Source organism: Cupressus sempervirens, chromosome 10 (genome assembly GCF_028749045.1).
Source record: "Cupressus sempervirens isolate cs-2001-9-10 chromosome 10, ASM2874904v1, whole genome shotgun sequence".
In the NCBI taxonomy this organism is placed as follows: Eukaryota; Viridiplantae; Streptophyta; class Pinopsida; order Cupressales; family Cupressaceae; genus Cupressus; species Cupressus sempervirens.
The window spans coordinates 150079462-150096600 of NC_143127.1; the positions used below are offsets into that span (position 1 = coordinate 150079462).

At 33.8% G+C, this 17139-nt stretch overlaps 1 pseudogene; it reads left to right on the forward strand.

Moving 5' to 3' along the window:
* Positions 1-6025: 6025 nt before the first annotated feature.
* Positions 6026-7142, forward strand: LOC149533019 (transmembrane emp24 domain-containing protein p24beta2 pseudogene; annotated as a pseudogene).
* The last annotated feature ends 9997 nt before the right edge of the window (positions 7143-17139 follow it).

Sequence of the window (17139 nt, forward strand, 5' to 3'; positions counted from 1 at the left end):
AAAAATAAAACCAGTTGAGGAGGCAAGGGTGCATGAGTTGTCAAAACTTCATGTGCTTCTTAATCAGTTTCTGTGGATAAGAGGCAAAGTCGTCACATACCCTCATACATTTTAATATTGAAACATAATCAATATTTTGTTGATAGGGAATGCTTGGTAAAATGAAGCAGAGAAAAAGAAACACATTTGCAGTAGAAAAATAAGGTTAAATGTAGTAGTGATCATTGCAAAAATGCCAACAAGATCACCATGAACCATCTAAGAATCAAAAAGATCAAACGTAGAGGCAGCCCGGTGTGCCATCATGCTCTTACACTCTTATCCTGATTTTCTTCCTATATCTAGATAACCACATTTTCTCACTACGATGCTGACATTCTGATCGGATACAAGCCACAAGAAATTGGAATTTTTTTAGTGTTTTCATTTGGGAATATTGTTAAGGAAAATATATGTTAAAGGTGATGATGAAGCTAGAATGATGAGAATTCCATTAGTTTCCTAATTTCCTTTCTTATTCATGTGCACTATGTTGTAATGCTATTATATTATCTAATCTACTATCCCCCAGTTCTTTATTGTATTCATCTCCAGCTGGTCAAATCTCTTGGACTATTATATTCATTACATATTTCCCTCTTTAAATTTTAATAAACCTTCATCCTATATAAATGCAACTATATTTTCTAGGTTTTGTTCACAAAACATCTAGCTACTCTGTGGTGATTTGCTAGTTTACAAAAATTGGTTTTGCCAATATGGCAAAATATTCCCAAAATTAGTCTGGTTGGGTTTGATGTACAATATAATATATAATTTGATATTCCTATATATATTTATATATAAAAATTTATATGTAAATACAATAATGAATAAATAAATAGGAAGATATATATTTCACATCCCTCCTATATATCTTTATAGGATTACAAGAATATTATATTAATTAATCAATTTACTGATTTGTATATAAATTTGTTATATAACATGATTTTGGGTTGCACATATTACACACATGTCATTGGTTGTCCAATGGGGAGTGTAGATTATCCAAAACATCCAATGCTATTGTTGTCAACTCCATGACAAGTTCCTCTACTTTGGGTCTGTCCTACCAAACTCTAGCCCACTTGAAGCATTCAAACATGGTTGTTAAGCCTTGGAGAACCTTCCATAAAATTTTAAACAATGGGCACCCAGAATTTTTTTATTAACAACATTTTTAGCTCCTAGACCTACAACATTTTCTCCTTCACACTCTCCATGCTTTCTTTTCTGCAAATGAAAACAAATTTGTAATGTTCTTGCAACAACAACACCAAATAAATCTCAAATGCTTTGAATGTATGAGGATCACATGGATGCAATTAGTGCTAGGTGGACTATTTGTAATCACAAGAGATGAGCTCTTGTAAACCACTACTCTTGCAATTATTTCAAGATTGGAACTAATTAAACATCACATAATTTGACATGACAAAAAATACCACCTATTTGTTAATGAAGGAACCGAGTAGATCTATGATCAATGGTTCATAGGGCGCATAACTTGTTGAAGGTTTTGAAAATGGAATGGCAAGATAAGAAGGCTTAATCTTGGGCAAAACTTTATGGTCAAGGAAAGTTGGATCATCATGAAATTGAGTAGGCAGACCTTCTAGGAAGTTGCAATACTTCAACCTTGTAAGTGTCACCTCAATGCAATGGGTACTAAAAAAAAAATTAAGTTGATGAGAAATGGTTGTTATGAATTCAACTTGTAAGCATCACCTCAATGCATTGGATATTAAACAAATAATTCAAGCTGATGAGTATGGGTTTTTATGAACCACAACTCATGAAATATGCATTAAGTCCTAATAATGCATCCCAGTTAAAAGCTAGTGATTGGTATTTATGAATGAAAATGGAAAAGAAGAATTAAGTCCATAACCAAAAATTTCTGAGATTTGACATCACCTAGAAATGAATGAAAGTTATATCTTTATTTTCAAATCTGAGCCCCATCCTATAGGATGAAGGGAAGGTTAAGAGGGCATCAATAATAATAATAATAATAAATCATAGTTCATAGTGCAGCTTGTGGATTATCTCTCATATTCTACATAAATAATGAAGAATATAAAAGATTTATTTTATTCCATATTAATATTTGAAAGACTAGGAGAGTTTCATTAGGACCAGCTACCCCATAGTATTGGAAAGACTTGTAACATATTATTTATCAAGGTATTAGAAACAAAGATGAATACCTCACATTGAGTATGAGTATCAAGAAATTCATTCACAAGTGGATATAATATATTAATCAAGATCAACATTTCCCCAATAAGTGTCATCAACTATCAATTGATACCGTAGTATAAGTAGAGTTTTGGTTTAGAAGTATTCTCTTATAATCAAATCATGAGCGAATAGTCCCTTATTCTTAGAATATATATATATATATATATATATATATATATATATATATATATATATATATATATATATATATATAGCAAGGAAATTACAAGTATAAACTGCCACCATTACAAGTATACAAGTAAATATCAGAGGAAGAGTCAGTAACTAATAGTTCCATCCATAGATATCTGAACAATTCTTTCCATAAACCATTATAAAGAGTCTGATCTATTAGTAAGACTAGAAGATTATATTTGAAGGAGATTCTAAAATAGGATTTAGTGATCAGATTATTATACAGTGACTACATCAAGTCCTTACCAAAGCTAGTGACCATTAGTAAATAATTTAATTAATTTTCAAAGGGAAGAAAACTATAGCTGGAGAAATATTGATTATGTGTAAAGAAAATACTCTGGCAGATACATAAATCTGATATGTGAATTATATTATTGTAAAAAAATTGTTAACTGCAACAAAAATAATAATTGAAATGATGTATAACTTTTTCTACTCAAGTACGAGAATGGTCAGAGAGAGTAAGGAAAGTAAGTTATTGTCTTTATATTCAAGGGCATATGATTAAGGATGATTAATATCCCAGATTTATTTTATTTCTTTCCAAGCTAAGAAAATAATTTGAACAACTAGTGCATATTAAACAATTCTACATCGATTAATGCCTAGATCCCAGAAACACTTAGAAATATGTTATACATCTAAGTCGAATGTTCAAAGACATAGTGGAAGATATTGCAATAAGAAACTGGGCAAGAAGAAAAGAATCCTACCTTGTTTGTGAATAACGCCAAGAATCCTATCTTGTTTTGTGAAGAAAAGACATAGTGGAAGATAAAGTCAGCCCTGGTTGAGTAAATGCCTTTGACTACAAGGAGGAAGATGAAAAAAATACACTCAGTGACTATTCTTGCCCACATCCACTACTACATTAGATTTCAAAGTCTTCTCGCGCGTACAAGTTTCTCATAACAATGAAAAAGGGAAATTGACTTTTTTCATTTTAACATATGAAGCCCATGTTGGTCAAAATTTTGACCAACACGAGCTTCATTTTAAAAAAAGAAGATATTTTTTCTTGCATGTATCAAACCAATCTAAAACATTTTAATAGATGGTCAAAAATTTTGGTCTAAATATGGGGTCAAATGTACTAGTGAGATGATAATCCAATAGATATATTTACCAAGGTGATAACAAGGGAGAAATTGAACTCCTCTTCAGCTTTGGTTGGTCTTCTAGATTGAATAGAATAAAAGAAAAATAGAGTCTAGGGTGATTTAATATTCTAGTGGGAGCTATAGGTTTAGCAATGCTATGATCAGTCTCCAAGTGGGAGGTTATTGTTGTGGAGTTTGATTAGTCTTCAAGTGGGATATTGTTGTGATGTGGAGCTTAATCAAACTTAGAGTTTTATTCAGAATAATTTCCCCACAAATTATTTCTATGGTGGTTTTGGGGTAGTGCTCCTTGTAAGATCCTGGAGCAATGCCCTAGGTGCACTTCCTATTGTAGCATAGGGTGGAGTCGAGAGGCAACACCCCCATAGCAGTTTTTAGGGGCAAAACCCTCAAAGCCAAAAATGACCCTGCTATTGTAAAATGCATCAATTGCTAGTTTTCCATTGGATGACTTGTCCTATCCCTAATTTTTTAAGCAACAAAAAATTGTATAATATGTCTTAGGATTAGGGATTTCATAATTTATGATGAGATTGTAGCTTGTTGCGGTAGTATTGACCTATAAGGGATTGTAGATTGTAATCATTGGATAATATTAATATTGGACTTGTTGTTGGTGGATTTAGCCCATGGATTGGGTGAACCACATTAAATCCTTATGTCTTGTGTTCTCTTCTGTGTGATTTATTATTTTTTGATATTGGTTATATTTGCATGCAACTATTATTTATGTCTATAGTCAATCCTAACAACTTTTAATTACCAACCTATTGCCTAACTTTCAGTCACCCATCATTTTTTTTAATGTCAAGTCAGTCTGGTGTCTAGGTCTAAGTCCTTCATAGGTAGGCCATCCTTGCCAGGTTTCCCTCTTTCTTGCCTTCTCATTCATAAGCCAAGTGGGTTGGTTTAAATGTTGTCATTATTTGGGTAGGTGATAGCTCCTAGCCCGACAAGGATATCATGTTCTCCCTAATGATCTTCTTGGATAAAGAATGATTGTAAAGCTATGATCTCCAGGCATATATGTGGGATCTGATGTGATTGATATAATAGAAAATCTAGCATTTGAGGTTTTAGAATTTCCTTCCATGGGGCAGTGGGTGTAATCCAGTTGAGAAGATTTCTATGGTTCTAATGTGTACAATGGTTATAAAAATAGAGCTTGCAAGTGGAAACTATTTGATTACATTTAAACTAGGCAAATTAAGAGGAATTTAACATATGTTTCAGATGATTGCAAAAATGGAGATGATAAAGATATCATCATGATATCATGTTAGCCAAGGCTTGTGATATTGAAGACCTTATCTCAAATGATAACCAGTTTTGGAAGGGAAGTTTTAAATTAAATGATGCATTGAAAGCTAATCTCTTGAAGAATTGTTAGTACAATGTGAATTAGCAAAGCATAATTCTTTGGAGATTTGACAATGTAGCTTCTTAACAGGGATATGAATAGTGTAATATGTTGATGAGCAGTAATCAGAAAATGCATTGATTTAGCAACCATGCCTTTGAAGAAAGTCTCATTTTTAGCTCTTGTTCAAACTCGAAAGCATGCTTTTTCTTCAAGTGTGTCTCGATGAAGTTAGTCTTCATAACATGCAAGTTAAAAAGGATAGTGGTATGATGAATAATTAAAGAATAAGGGAGATATTGTTCGACAGATTTTTGAGTTCCAGCTACTCCATTAAGGTTGCACATCTATTTTCTCAAAACTCGCTGACAATTTTCTTGCACAATTTTGAGCCTTTCCAAAATCTGATGACATGGGTCTTCTTAGAATCATTTAGAGATAAATCCATCTTTAGAAAGTTTAGTTTGAAAGTGCTTGGAGATAGATGAAGTGGAAAATCCAAAATCTGCTACTCCAAAGCCATTTGTGCACTTGGAAGGCAAAAACTTGCCAGCTTGTGATTTCATGGTGTTGAGTTCTTTTTAAAAAAAACTATTCATTTGGGTCATTTTAAAATGATGCAAAGAAGATTTAATCTTTAGAAGGTATCCTGTGAAAACACCTAGAAAGGGTCAAGGTGGAAAATTGAATTTTGAGTGCACTGGGACCATTTGCGCACCTAATTTGCAAAAACCCACCAAAGAATATCTTCATGTTTTCGAAATATTTTTGAATTTTGATCAAATCGGTTGTCTTTAAATTGTCCAAAGAGTATTTGATGTTTAGAAAGTCTAGCATAAAAATGAGCCAAATTCTCAAGGCAGAAAATCCCATTTTATGTGCGCCGAAGGTCTATAGCCAACATATTCAACATTGTGACAGTAGATAAGTGGTAAAATAGCATTGTTGATACATCTTATGTTATGATCAAAGATCAAAACATGAGCTAAGCTATCAAATTTGCACCAGTTGAAAGTTTGGAGTCTAAAATCAAAGTGAATCATCACCACAGCCTTATGATATGTCAGATGATGAATCTGACTTGAAAATAAAAAAGCTCCCCTCACATTTAAGTGAATGTGTAGTTTCATTGAGGGAGTCAGACAATCCAAATGTTGTTGAGGGAGCACTTGAGGTCATTGAAAAGCTTGTAAGAGAAGTTCCAGATGAACTTAGCATTGTTGCAGTTGAACTTGTCATAGCACTTGTACATGTCTGTTGCAGTGATGTAACTGTTGAGGTAGAAGAAGAATCTATAGAAGAAGAAAGACATAGCTCTCTTGTTGCATTGCTAGTGTCCTGCCATTAACGTCTATGGAAGTCATTACAAAGGAACTGTACTCAACCAATGTTGATGTTAGTTAGTGAATTTTGATACTTGATGTCATGGCAGATGCAGCGTTAGAAGAGAAAATAGATACCCAAAATTATGTCACCTTTTTATGTCAGTTCACATTTACATCTACACCAACAAGGATAACAGTTACATTAGGAGATCCCTCAATCTAAATCTTAGATGATTGTGCTATAGGTCCTGGGTTTGAAAGGAAAGATGAAAATCCTAGCAGACAAAGTAGAATTGTTTACTGAATTTCATCCAATGCTTTTTCCATGGTGTGCCCTATGATGGGGATATTGTGCACACATCTTTCATTTGTAATAAAGTAGTCACTGCATGGCATTATGAGGATTATGGCATAGACCTCATGGTGAAAGCTCCTTTCAGTGAGCAAGTTCATGATTCACGTGACAAGTCAGAGGAAAAGTTTAAGTTTTTGGTGCACAGTCAAGGACTTTATTAGTTCTATTTTACTAACAAATCTCCTTACCATGAAACTATTGATTTTGATATACATGTTGTCCATATTCCATACTATGAGGAGCATGCAAAAGATGATAACTTTAATCCTTTGATGCAACAAATTGCCAAATTAGAAGAAGCCCTCTATATAGTACAATTTGAGCAGCATTAGTTTGAAGCTCAAATTGAACGTCAAGCAATCATAAATGAGATCATGAGTAGGAGGGTCATTCATAAAGCATTCTTTGAATCAGTGGCTCTTATAGGTGTTAGCCTTCTCCAAGTGTACATCCTACAATGCCTATTTGAACGAAAGCTTGGAAGCACAAGTGTATAATGTATTGAGAATTTTTCATCAATGTACTATTGTGGATATCCGAAGAAGGCTACTATTTTTATTGCTCACAGCAAAGGTACCATGCTGATTTGCACCTGCATGAAAGAAAAAGTAGAGAAAGCTTGGAATATATTCGAGGAATTGGTTGAGATGAGAAATTGGTGAATGAGTATTTTCTCTGGGTGGAGATAATGAATGCATTTAGACCAGATCCCCTTTCCATCTGGTCATCAACGGCAAAGGAGCTCTTCTAGAAGCAGGAGTGCTTCCTTACAATGGGTATACTTTGGATCATTTGGAGGGTACAAAGACTGGTGGCTCCACTTTTGATAACAATGGCTCTACCTTTGTAAATGGGTTGGGAGGGGCAATCTTGTTGAAAGAAGCTTATCCATTATCAAGAGGAAATCTAAGTCTAATTAGCAAGGATCCTAGAGACAATCCTTCTATTCGTTATAACTACTATTTTGAGCCTGAAGATTTGGAAAAATGTGTGCAAGGTCTCAAGGTAATAGGTGATATTTATGAAACAAATTCTCTGTAGTGATTTGCCTTTAATAATTCTAATGGCACTAGTGGGCTACATTTCATTGGATCAGCTTTACCCAAGAATAAATCAAATGAGATGGCCCTAGGAAAGTTCTGCAGAGACAATCTTGGCACCATATGGCATTTCCATGGAGGCTATGATATTGGCCATGTAATTGATAAAAGATATCAACTCAAAGGCATTCTTGGAATAAGGATAGTCAATTCTTCCACTTATAGAGATAGCCCTAGAACTAATCCACAAGCAACCACTATGATTCTTGGAAGATATATAGGAGTGAAGATTCTGCAAGAGCGTGGGATTTTTGTATGAGTTGAGAAAAAATTTCTACTCAAGGCTTTCAGAAAAAACCTTTTTCATTGGAATATTCTAATAATTTTATAGATAAATTAGATATTATGGGGAAAAAATGTGATAGGAATAAGGCAATACCATACATGAGAATGTCCAATTATTTTAAAGGTTCCAATTTCAGTAGCTGAGAACACATGATTGATCAAGATAAATGGAGAATCTAAAAAGACAAATAGGAAAATGGGAATTAGAAAGAAGCAATTGTGAAACCAAAGGTCATCATGCAAAAATTGAAAAGTCATCGGAAGGAAACCAAACAGGGGCTGAAGGAGATTATTTATTGCAAATCTTTTCCTAAGCCAAGGGGTTCTTTTTCGGATACAGTCAGAGAGCTGAAGAGAAGGAAAGGACATTTTAGTTTAGATTTTTCATTTCATTGCATGTAGGGGGTTCGACCTTTTCTAGATACAGTCAGAGAGCTGGAGTAGGAGGGGGAAAAAATTGTTGATGTATTAGACTTAATATTGCAGAGCCAATAAAGAGGATTTTATGTCAATGGTTTTCTGTTCCATTTAATTAGTCATTGCTTCTATGTATCTTTCTTTTTTCGAATTACAGAAGGAGAGAAAATATGTTTTATTCTTTTGTCATGAGGATATGAATTAACCACAGTAAGAAGTGCTTTGGCGTATTCAGAGAAAGATTCATTAGAAGTATTTAATCATCTCATTTAGTTTTCTATTAGCATTTGATGTAGGTTAATTAAATGCTGAGTATATGGATTCATAAGAATTGTGAGTTCTATTGCTTGGTTTATAGATTAGAATGTTTTTCTTGTCTGGATTAAGTCATGTTTAGGCTTAATTTGGTTTGCCTCTTATGCTCTCAGGTTAAGAGCATACCCCGTGTTAGTTTAGGAGAGAAACATAATTCCTCGAACATTATTCACATAGGGAGTTGTACCTTAATTCAAAGGGAAACTAGTTATTCTCAAAAATAGTTTCCCAACTGTTGTGTAAAGTTGTTCTTCATTACAAATTGGGCAAATTAAAAGGAGAATAAGAAGAAGAACAATTTTTTTACCAACACAACCATCTTGATATGACTCACTAATTTTTCTAAACCTCCAAAATTCATGAATTGTCCTTATGCTTCATATAATATGCACATATAGACTTCCTTAGATTTCATTCTAGAAATTTATGTAAAATATATAAATAGTAGTGTAGCTCCATACCTTCTTCTAAGGCTTAGTTGGAAGTGGATGTTTCACCTAATCTATTGGATAAGATTTTGCCTAATCCATTGGATGAAGTTTCATCACCAGTTGCATTTGATGTTTCATTATCTTTTGACTTCTTCCTCCATGTCTTATTCATCAATTCACATATTCCATCCATATTGACTGACCATGTGGCACAGATACCATGTCATAAAAGAGTTCCTCCAATTACTATATCTACCTCCAAAGTTAAAACTCCTGCAATTTGCATCTTTATGACTATACATTCCACATGAATGTCAATAATACCATGTATTGTAATCCCAATTGATTGTATTACCTTTCTTTCTCATTGCTTAGTTAGATTTTATCTATGATCTACATTATTGTGACTTGTGTCCAAACTTGTTGCAAGTATAACAATAACAAATGAAATCCAAGGAGATAATTATTTGTTTACAGATAGCTAGAGTTTCATTCATCTTGCAAAGAATTATTCTCTACATTCAAAGATAAACACATAAAATTATGATACCATTTCATTTGATTTGTTTTGGATGATGCATAGTTAAAGCTGGAGAAGATACATATAGATGATAATCTAGCAGACATGTTTACCAAGGCAGTAATAAGGGAGAAGTTGAACTCCTTTTTAGCTTCAGTTGGTCTTCTAGACTAAATAGAATAAAATAATAGTAGAGTCCATGGTGGTTTTATATTCTAGTGGGAGTTACAAGCTTAGCAGTGCTATGATCAATCTCCAAGTTGGGGGTTATTGTTGTGGAGTCTAATCAATCTCCATGTGAAAGATTGTTGTGATGTAGAGCCTAATCAGACTCAAAGATTTATTTAGTGTGTTTTCCCCCCATAATATTTTTATGGGGATTTAGGGGCAGTGACCCTAAGATGGGGTCAAGGGAAAACACCCTTGCGGGGTCCTAGGGCAATGCTCCCTATCATAGTGCAAGGTGGGGTCAAAGGCAATGCCTCCATGGGGGTTTCAGGGGGCAGCACTCTCGAAGCCAAAAATGGCCTTATATTGTAAAAGTGTTGACTATTATTTTTCTATTGGATGACTTATTCTAGCCCTAATGTTGTAAACGACAAAAACTTGTATAAAATGGCTTAGGATTAGGGATTTCATTATGTATGATGATATTGTAGCTTCTTGCAATGGTATTGAGCTGTAAGGGATTGTGGATTGTAATCACTAGATAAATAATATAATTGGACTTGTTGTTGGTGGACATAGCCCAATGATTGGGTGAACCATTTTAAATCCTTGTGTCTTGTGTTCTCTTCTATGCAATTTATTAGTTTCTGATATTGGTTATATTTGCATGTAATTGTTAGTTCTATTCATGGTTAATTCTAATGATATGAAGCATATTGTACTATTTAAATTCTTCTAATTTATTGTTTTCTTCTCCTCCAATTCTCCTCGAAATCAAAGAAAATGTGCTTTCTTCAAACATGTAGTTTTTTCCTATATTTCCATCTTTGTCCATTTCCAATTTTTATTTTGTTACTTTCTAATTTCAAAGTGATGTTTCCTTTTTTCTTCTTAAAAAAATAAGCATTCTAATTAATAATTTCTATTGGGTGGTCTTATTCTTGTTCAAAATGGTCTTAACCTCAGGTATTTGACAAGATGGGATTGTCCTCCTAAGGATTGGTGTAAGATTAACTTTGATGGGACTTCAAAGGGCAACCTAGGAACAATGGGCTATGGTGTCACCATTAGGAATATGAATAAGGATAGATAGGGTGGGATGGCCATTTCTATTGGGGAAAAATCTAATCATGTGGCAGAAGCAAGTGCAACCCTCTATGGTCTTAGATATGCCAAAAGTTTGAATTTGAATAAGATCTGGCTTGAGGGGGACTCCCTTAATATTATAAATTACCTTAATAAAGTTACTAATCATTCTTGAAATATTAATAGTATTATAGGAAAGGCCATTTATCTTATCAATTCCTTTAACTATTGTGTAGTCACTCACAACTATATAGAAACTAATCAAGTTATTGATTGGGCTACTAATGTGGCATGCAAAAGTGATGAAAAGCTAATTTGGAATCAAAGTGATATTAATCCTATTGAGAGGCTTTTTTGAGTGAGCATGAAAAATATGGAAGTAAATAAAAAGGTTTTATTAATGATGAATATGGCATTAAGGATTAATAATGATATGGGCAGGTTTGGGAAGCGACAAGTTATTATGAGATGGATAGTGTATTGTCATTCATTACCACACAAATTGTGGGTCTTTTTTGTCACTAAAATCCTTGGTTGCAATTTTCACACTAGTTTTTTATTGTAGTAGGTATTTTTGAGAATTGAGAGCCCTTTTTTTAGAGTGAAGAAAATGGGAGGAAGGAGAAAGAGGACTAAACTGACGAGCTACAAAGAATGGAAGAAGAAGAGTGAGATATGAGACATTCTAGAATAGGGAAATTTTACAGGATTTATGGAGAAGCTAAAAGGTAGTAACCCTACCATTACACAACAATTCATCACAACTTGGAAAAATGGGAGTATATTGGTGGGTAATCAGAGAATGGAGGTTATTGAAGAAATTTTTGCTAAAGCAACGAGTCTTGACACAGAGGGTATCAACTTCTATTAGGACAAGAAGTTTTCAAATTGGGCAGTTGAAGAGTTTGTGAAAATAGCTAAGGACCCAACAGACTTGTGAAAATTGGTAATTCATATTTTAGCCCTGGCTCTATTTCTTTTCCTTTGAGATTTGTTATGTTTGTGGTGATTGAGTATCTTACTTTAGATGGCCACTTTACTAAGATTTATGGACACCATTTTATGTTGGTTAACCATTTTGGGCATAGGGTTAGGCTTAATTTACCTTTCTACCTCAAAAAATATTTGGGTAACACTATTTTAGCTATTCAAAATGATCCTAAGGGTGATCATGCTTGTCATGAGGGTTTAATGGTTCTAGGTATGAACCTTCTAAAATTCAAAAAAGTGGAGAGACCCCATCAGAGCAAAAAATCTTTAGATTGTGAGATGGAGGGAAGTGAATGAGAGAAGGAATTTGATGAGGATATAGAGGATGAGGTTTTTGAGGTTGAGATTAAGAAGAGGAAGAAATGTGATCTAGGGAGCTCATTTAGGAAGAAAAGGAAGTATAAGGAGATTGATTCTAAACAAGACACTAATTTTGCAGAGGAAGAAATGTGATCCAGGGAGCTCATTTAGGAAGAAAAGGAAGGATGAGGAGATTGATTCTAAATAAGACACTAATTTTGAAGAGGATATTGAAAAGAAAGGTATATCGAGAAAGGTTTTTGGAAACAAGGGGAAGAATGTTGAAAGGGATTTTTTTCGATCTGATGATGAAATCATAATTAAAAGGATGGAGAGAAAAAGACAAAAGTACTTGCTCAAGATTTGGATGTTGATAAAGGTTTTAAGGAGACTGAGTTGGATAGGAACAAACAGGGGGGCTTGAGGATTACCTTGTGCATAATAGGGATGAGGAAGACCAGGGTTTTTTGAAGGAAATCTTTGCTAACCTAGGGCTCATGATGAAGGATATTAGCAATCTAAAGTAGCAAATGTAGGACATCTCAAGATATTTTGACCAGCTTAGCAGGATGGCTAGGAGGGAGAGAACATTGGGTCAACACATTGACATACATTTTGAGGTTATAGGCAATGCTAAAGAGGTAAAGAATTTTATGAAATGTGTTCCACCACTTGAAGCCAAGAAAAAAAATCTAGATCAGGTGGGCAAAGACCTTCAAAAAAGAGTGGATGGTCTTGACACCAAAGTGGGTAACTTGGAGAAAATAGTTAAGAAATTGGTCAATCAACTCTACGCTATCTTGAAGACAGTGGCTAACAACTTTAACACCCTACTAAACAAGCTTGAGCAAGGTAAAGGCCAAGCCTCTAAGGATTTGAAAGAGGACCAAGGTCCTAGCAAGTGAATAAGGGCTAATTCCAAGAAAAATGAGGGTGTGGAAGAAATTTTTTTGGATGATATAAAAGTCTCTGCTGAAATCATGAACATCCTAGCAGACCAAGTAGCAGATCTTTTGAAGACTTTGTAGTTGTCTTAGGGTTGTCTCTTTGCTTTCCTTTTGCTATTTTTTATGCATAGTTGTATTATGGCCTCTTCTTTTTAATTTTTCTATTCTACTCTTTTTAGGTTCTAGGGCTTTTTGTTATCTGAGCTTCTCTGCTCTTGTTTCTATGATAATTTGTACAAGGTTTCAAGTCCTTTAAAACCTGTTTTTACATAATCAAAACAATTTCTATTTCTATTTTTAGAAAAAAATAAAATAAAATAAGAATGGTATATTTTATTTAACTAATTTAATTTATTTAGATTATCTTATTAAATTGAATTAATTTATTGTAAACATTTTTTAAAAATAACAAATTTCATTTCTATGTTGGCTAGAAAAAGAGTGCCAAGTTTGCAGCACAAAATAATAATGCCAAAAGATTCAAGTAATTTATAGAACTAGCTAGAAATTATTGCATAGACAAGGCAATACCAATTGAAGAAAATAAATTCTGAAAAAAGAGAAGACATAGAAATAGATAATCAAGTAGTTGGGAATCATAATCAACAAACAAGGGTAGAGGGAAAAAAAATCTAATACACACATAGTCTTCCATAATTAATCATATTGAGGATTTCAACATACATGCACATGAAATGAAGAAGTAAAATAAATTTTAATTAGTTAAGAATATGGACAAAGCCTATTATATTGTTTTTATTAAATTAATTAGACATTGTCTAGTTATTTTATTAATTATCATGCAACCTAGGTTATATTTCTGTTAGGGTTTGGATCTCCTTTATAATGATGATCTCTCTTTGTAATTATAAATTCACATTTGATTAATAGAAATACTTTTTTTCTCATCAAGAATGTCTCATATCTAGATCTGGGAATTCCTAGCTCCATATCTTTTGCTCCTCTTTTTAGTGACATGTGTTTCATGTAGGTGATTATTGAGAGCTGTGGGGTTGATCTTTCATCAACTTCAACACAGTATCATAGCACTAGACCTTCATGTTCCTTTTCTATTCTTGAGAGGTCATATGACCTAAGCACACATATCAAGGCAATGATTATTATTTTTCAAAAACATATTTTGGAAGCAACCTTATTATTTTTGTTTATCTTACAAACAAAAATTTATGGAGGTGTCTATATAGTTTTTTTTATTGGCAAATATTTTCCAAAGTACCTTATGCTTTATTAAAGGTTCCTTTTTGTTTGGCTCCACTTTCATCCCTGTGCAAGCTAACGCATGGTACAACCTCCCTACATAGGCTAATATAGCATGCCATAGTCTTTTCTCACACTTTAAGCTTGCACAATTTCCAATTTTTGGCCCAAACCTTTTGGCCCCTTAACTAGTGATATTCATTTTTGCATGAGGGTCATTTTGTTTTCTAGTAATTGGAATGTTTTTTGCATGGTCAAGTGCTTGTTTGGCACATAGATTTTTGGTCTATGTCTATGACATGCTTCGTGTGTTTTGGAAGTGACCACGTGGCATATTTTTGGGAGAAGGTGCCCCCATTTTTAGGATAATCTCTTATTTTTCTTGAAGTTGTGGGTTTGCACATTTTTTTTTGGAGGATATGCATTTATTGGAAAAGACTAACCCCACCTCTAACTATAGATCTCCTCAACTTATGTGTGCATGACTTCATGTTATGTTTGTAGCACATGCACCAAGATTTTTTTTTCCATCGATCTCAAGGTCTATGCATGGTGTTGGGGATCAAGTGCAAGCCTTTAGGCCCACATGAGAAATTAATTGAGCACCTCTTATGGCCTTAATATTCATGCTCCCTACCTTAAGAAGTGGCCCCTTGCACACATGATTTTTAGAAAAAAATGGATGTTTTGTGTGGGTGCATTTTTTGTAGATGTAGTTTGGGGAGTAAGAAGTGCATGTATCTATCAATTTGAGTCGCATACCATGACTTACACTCACTTCATTGGCCACGTGGTCCATTCCCCTTGCTCGTATGTGCCTTACTATAGTTTGCAAGTGGTTTGGCCCTTCTTTTTATTGGTGGGTGATTTGTATAGTGTCTTTTTGACTCTCTAAGGTGGGTTCATGGTTTCTACAAGGCATTCAACTATTATAATGATGTTTTTTTTCTCATGAGTGATTTTAGAAAATCTAAAGGTGGTTATAACCTTTAATTGATGATTTCCAAAAATGGACAGTGGGTTTTTTCATTTAAATGTGCTTTGACCTCCATGCACCAATTGTGTCACATGAGCTTTGGCCTTGAATGCACATGTATCATTTTTTATGAGTGGTATTCTTGTTTTTTTAACCCTTGTGCTCTCTATCAACATTTGTACTTTTAGTGGTGAAGCTCCTAATTTTTTGGTGCAATCGATGGTTTCCTAGAATATGGAGGTGGTTTCTAGCCCTATTGGGTGTTTTTTTCTTAGGTTTGGTGGTTTTCCTTTGACCAAGCATTTGAGGCTTCATAGGTGATTATTGGGAGCTATGGGGTTGATCTTTCATCAACTTCAACAATTTCTTTAGTTGGTTGTTTTAGGTTTAGGTATCAATTTCATTTTTTCAACTATTTTGTCATGGGTTATACCATATATTGTATCAACCTTATCTCTCCACTGGTCTATTTAGACATCATTTGCATGTATTCTTGCAAAACACTAAGATAAAGTTTCATATTGCATCTTTATTTTTATTTCAATTATTTTGCCTTATGATTCGAGTAGTCTTATATGAGGACACTCATGTAGATTATTATATTCTTGGGATTCACCATATCTTGTGCCTTATTGTACATGCAATACTCTTATTAAAGTGACATGGGGTGGGGGGGTTGATTTTTTTCCTTTGTTTATCATCCTCCTTTTTCTAGTGAGTATTCCTTCTATAACATTAGCCTCGTGACATGTCTGATATTGATCACTTCAATATGTACATATGTATTCTTTTGTGCATCTTGATCGTGGTTCCTTGACATGCGGTTCTTTTAGCCCACTTTCCTAGTTGCTTGTCACCTCACCCTTGTCTACATTAGGGGGGGCTCTTATGTTGGTTCTTATGCTTCTTTGGTTTGATGGAGTGAGTTATGTATTCACTATTTGTTCTTATGTATTAGGCGGATGCAATGGCTGGGTATCTATGTATTTCGATGAGATGGATCATTTTCCATATAGACACTCTTCTTTTTGTTCCTACTTTGGTTGCATCCTTTCATGTTCAATTGATCAACTCTTCAGGATTTGGTGTTTCATGCCATATGTATCTTTGATTTCAATTGTTTGCCTTTGTGTGCCTCCTTATTCAAGTAGTGTCTTCTAAGATCACTCATGCAGATTATAGTGTTCTCTACATGGTTAGGTTCTATTTCAATGGAGGTTCTTTAGATCAAAAATTACTTTTGATAGAACTTTGCAACTTCTACATGCTTTAGTGGTGTTCTTCATGATTATATTTTTTTCTTATCTTCTAGGGCATTCCTTGGCTTGGAGGCTTCTTCAGTCCTTCACTACTTCTTTTCAACATTATCTCCATTTCTTTTGGAATAGGGTTTTTCTCATGCAGTTTTCTCTATTTCTCATCTTTTTAGAGATTTGGTTGTGCTTGGGTACCTCATCAAACTTTGTTTTTTAGGACCCTAATTTAATTTCAGTAGTAGTTTCTAGGATTTTAGCTACTCCCTAAGTTTATCTTAATGGGGGGTGTTAGAGTAATTAGACATTTTCTAATTAACTCTATTCTCCTTAAGCTAAATTTTAGGCATATAATAATTAATTATTTTATTAATTATCATGCAACCTAGATTAAATTCTTGGTAGGGTTTTGATATCCTTTATAAGGATGATCTCTCTTTGTAATTATAAATTGACTTTTGATCAATAGCAATCTCTTTTTTTCTCAT